The 4700-nt window shown below is 47.4% G+C and overlaps 1 pseudogene; it reads right to left on the bottom strand.

Moving 5' to 3' along the window:
* Positions 1 to 955: 955 nt before the first annotated feature.
* On the bottom strand, positions 956 to 1926 carry LOC114897840 (annotated as a pseudogene).
* Positions 1927 to 4700: the final 2774 nt, after the last annotated feature.

The following is a 4700-nucleotide window of genomic DNA, read 5'->3' on the forward strand; positions in this document are numbered from 1 at the left end:
CTTGCCTTGAATACAGTCCTGCAAATGCAACTGAAAGTCACCTAGTGCCTAGAACTCTTTCTACCTGTGTATGTTTTATTTATTTTTTGCACTCTAATCCTAGGTTTATTCAACACAATTCTTTTCTCTACACAACAAAGTACAAACACAATATTATCTAAAATGCTACAAAGTTACAAAACTGAAAACAGAGAAAGTGTATAGTACTGACTGTACAATAAAAGCCAAAAAAGCAATGAACACATTGCCAAGGTAACCTACACGACCACCATGAATACCAACACAACGGGAGGGGGGCGCGGGGGGGGAGAGAGGGGGGAAGTTCTGTGATGACCCGATAGAGCTGGCTCTCAACTTACCAGTTTCAGAGGGAAAGGGAGATGTGTGTGTGTGTGTGTGTGTGTGTGTGTGTGTGTATGCACGCACATGAGTACACGTGAAAAGAACCATTTCGGGTATTTGGCCCTAGAGGTCAGAAGAGGACTCAAACAGGGGCACAGGGCCAGGCTAACAGGAACGGCAGTTGCGTAAAAGCACACCCTTTCCTGTGGGACCCTGCAGGCCAGCAGGTTAGGGCACGAGCAGGCCACCAGATCAGCCCCAGGTCATCTGTGGAAGGGGAAAACATGCTCCCAGACTGGGGCTGTACCACCTCCTGGAGGCCCCTGCTCATCCCTGCTGGCTTTGCCACTAAACTGCCTCTCAGGGACTAGAAATGTGGAAGCTTTCTAGCCAGAAAACTGGAGGGCATCTTTATAAGCGTGAGCCCCAAACCAACAATGCCCCTGCAGCCGGAACTCTGCCGCCAGGGGAAACATAGCAACTACTGCCTTCACCTCTGAAGCCTGCCCCTGAGTGAGGGATTTCTTTCCTACCGATCCTCCTTCGGCTAGAAAAGTGACAAAAGTGAGTTGGATGGGATACAAGTCACAGGGCAGAGCTTCCGTGGCCCTGCTTATACGGAGGAGTTGAAGCTGGAGCGGCTCCTGTGGCGCCGGCTCACCGGGGACCTGCGCCGAGGGGAACGCGACCTCCTCCTCATCCGTGGAGGGGACCTGCGCCACATGGGAGGCGGTGGCGGCATTCTCCAGGGACGGCTGAATCGCTGGGGGGCGGGGCAGGGGTGTGTGGCCGAGGCCAGGGAGCCACCACAGCGGTGGCAGTGGTCTCCTGGCCATCGATGTGTCCTCCGTCCACGTGCTTCAGTGCCTTCTCGGCCTCACCTGGATTCTCAGACTCCACGGGGGTGCATCCTTTCTACAGGCATGTCAATCATTTAAATTTTCCCATAGGTGGAGAATATCTCCAGGATATGATCCTTGGTCACATTCCTGGTGAGCCTTCCAATGTGCACTGTGGTGGGTTTAGGGGAAGGGCTCCGCCTTTTCCTTTCCTTTTCATCTCTTCTGGGTGGTTTGGATTTGGAGCGGGAACGCCGCGCGTTGTCCTGCCTGCGCCGAGAAGGACTCGGAGAGCCAGGGGAGCTGCCGGAGCTGGAGCTGCGGGATGTGCTGGAACTTCCTGAGCGGCTCGATGCTGAAGATGAGCTGGAGCCCGAGCTGCAGGTCGAGCTGGACCGAGACCTGGTATTGCTGCTACCACTGGAAGTGCTGCGCCTCCTTGAGGTTTCATCCCTGCCACGATCCTTCTCGCTGGACTCCTTGGCGGCCCCCTTATCTTTAGAGCGATCCTTGGACTTCTCATCAGAGCGGTCTTTGCGTTTGGTAGAAGGACCCCAGTGCTGGACTTTGTATTATTTTCTTTGACTCTTAGCAAGCTCTTCTTCTCCACTCCTGATAAATCCATTCTCCCCTTCTGAGGTGTTCAAAGCAGCAATGGCGGCCTCACTTATCTGAACTCTCACTTCTAACTTGAGTCTGAGAGATGATCCCTAATCGATTGAAATTTACGCCAAAGTGCAGCATCTTCCCGCCGCCGCGACCTCCTCCCCCTCTCCTCAGCCTCTGAGGCCCGCGCCGCTCGGGCGTCACAATTAGGGAGCGGGGAGGCCCTATTGTGTGTTAGACACACAGCAGATGAAGATTAGAGAATAAAGTTGATGAGCTAATTCATACCCAGTACATATGCAGATATGTTGAATATGTAATATTCAACAACATATCTTGATATTAATAAATGATACCCTGACATCCCAAAATTAATCTCAAAAGCTAGTTTTTCAGGTTCATCTACTGTCCAGTGGAGAGAGATTTAGGGGCAGGTGAGGGGCTTTCTAGGTGCTCCCCCAAATCTGTCTGTTACAGAAAAATGAAGAGGCTGGATAGATGCTCAGTATGTATAATGTGAGCACACTCCCCAATGTTTATACGGTTTCATGCTTTCAATATATGACCAAACATATGAGTAAGGGATCTTAAACGATGTGCAAATGTTTGTGAGGAACCCAGGCCTTTTCTGGATAGTCTCCGTGTTTGTGCACCTGTCCGCCTCTCCTCTAAGCACTGGACAGGAGCAGAAGAAAGCAGGCCATGGGAGAGAGGGACAAGTGTAACCAGAAGCATCTCAAAGGCCCAAACAGACGTCAGGAGTGCACACATTCTCGCAGGTGCACACTGGGAAGTATTTACCTTCCTCCTTTGGCAGAAGGCAATTAGTTCCCAGTGTGCTAGAATGGAAGGGAACAGTGAGAACCAGTTCACCAGACGTGTAAGCTCGTGTCCACAACTTTCCATTCTGCCTGGGAGCAGTGGCCAGAGGGAGATGACAAAAGTAGGTAGGAGTTAGCTCTGTATATACAGCCCCAAACTTGAGGAGCCCTCAGGGAGAAGGCGGGTGGAGACCTCCTGAGTTTTGCTCTTCTCTCCTTTGTTAGACAGATGGATTCTGCCTTGTCCTGTTTCTCATATTGTTTTTTGGGGGGAGGTTTTGCCTCACCAACTAAAAGGGAGGCTGCTTAAGAGCAGGGACTTTGTGGAACTTCCCTGGCGGTCCAGTGGTTAAGACTCCGCACTTCCACTGCAGGGGCCATGGGTTCGATCCCTGATCAGGGAACTCCTGCATGCCACAGGACATGGCCAGAACAAAAAAAAAGGGAGCAGAGACTTTATCATATCCTAGCTACCTAATTTGCTCTGCAAGTTCCAGAAGAATATAATGTTGTCCTCTACACAGTTGATGCTTAATAAAGTCTCCTTTGCTTCTAGTGCCTCCCTTTCTTGTCGCTCCTCAATGTAATGTCTGATTGCCCTGTGAACTCTCAGGGAGGCATCAATGGTCTAAAGTCTGAATTATCTAAGCAGCGGGTCCACTCTCTTTCTGGTCTGTGTGTAAAAACACGCCACTGACTTTGAAAGAGTTTCTCTGTATATCGTTGCTTAATATCTACATAAGGTGCGCCCTCTTGGTTTTCCAGAAATCTCCATAACTGAGACTCCAACAGGTTAATTTGCCCAAAGACTCATGGCTGGTCAGGGACAGGACAGGGATTTAAGCTGGTAGGCTTGAAGGCCAAGCCCCTGCTTCTGTCATCTGGCTTCCACTGACTTCTCTGCAGAGAACGGGGTGATTAATCAGACAACAAAATGGGTAAAAAGTGGGCAGCAAGGAGACCCAGTGTGCATGAGCAGAACAGTGAAAATACCCCCCATCCTCCTAAACAGTATGTATACATCATACTTTCTGTCTCTATCCCCAGGTTCCCCAGGGTGTGGAGAGGCTAACAAGCCTCCACGTTCCCGGCTGGAGCTTACCTTTCTGGGTACAGGTCAGAGTGTTTCAAATCCTTCTTGTTTCTCCTGTTACACTTAGTTACTTGGCTCTTTCCCATTACTTTTCTTCTGGGATGTCACTTTTTTATCGCCATTTTTTAATACACTCATGGAAAATGATGAAATAACTCAGAAAACACTTCCTCCTTGCTCTTAGCAAGTTATTTGTGCTCCATTTCTAAACTGCTAGGCAAATCTCTGATAATTAATGAATTTCTACCAACATAATACCTCATAAAACATATCTTTTGGGTAACATACCTGCATTTATAGAAACATATTTAAATTAAATGCACTCCCAATCCAAAAAAAAAAAATTGTCCACATAATTTTAATGGAATTCAGCAAACCCATTCTAAAATATATCTGGGAAAGACATTTAGAGAAGAACCCAAGTCTTTTTCTTCTTTTTTTCCCAGAAGAAAAAATGAGGAATAAATTGCTTTACCAATTTTCATAATACATTATACATATTCAATAATTAAAACTGTGGTGTAGGAGCAAGCAAGTATCATATGCCCATAAATTAACATAGTATGATGTAACAGAGACTCCAGAAACAGAAACATGCAGTGTGAGAACTAAACACACGTTAAGTAAGACATGACACCATAAAACTCCCGGAAGAGAGCATAGGCAAAACATTCTCTGACATAAATCATACCAATGTTTTCTTAGGTCAGTCCCCCAAGGCAATAGAAATAAAAACAAAAATAAACAAATGGGACCTTATCAAACTTACAAGCTTTTGCACAGCAAAGGAAACCATAAAAAAAGAAAAAATGAGAAGACAACTTACAGAATGGGAGAAAATATTTGCAAATGATATAGCATCATTTGCATGATGGGAGAGAGAGAAGGAGGGAGAGAGAGAAGCAGGGAGAAAGAGAAGGAGGGAGAGAGAGAAGGAGGGAGAGAGAGAAGCAGGGAGAGAGAAGGAGGGAGAGAGAGAAGCAGGGAGAGAGAGAAGGA

The sequence above is a fragment of the Monodon monoceros genome, unplaced genomic scaffold, assembly GCF_005190385.1.
Source record: "Monodon monoceros isolate NGI ecotype Baffin Bay Population unplaced genomic scaffold, NGI_Narwhal_1 Super_Scaffold_18, whole genome shotgun sequence".
NCBI classification, from domain to species: Eukaryota; Metazoa; Chordata; class Mammalia; order Artiodactyla; family Monodontidae; genus Monodon; species Monodon monoceros.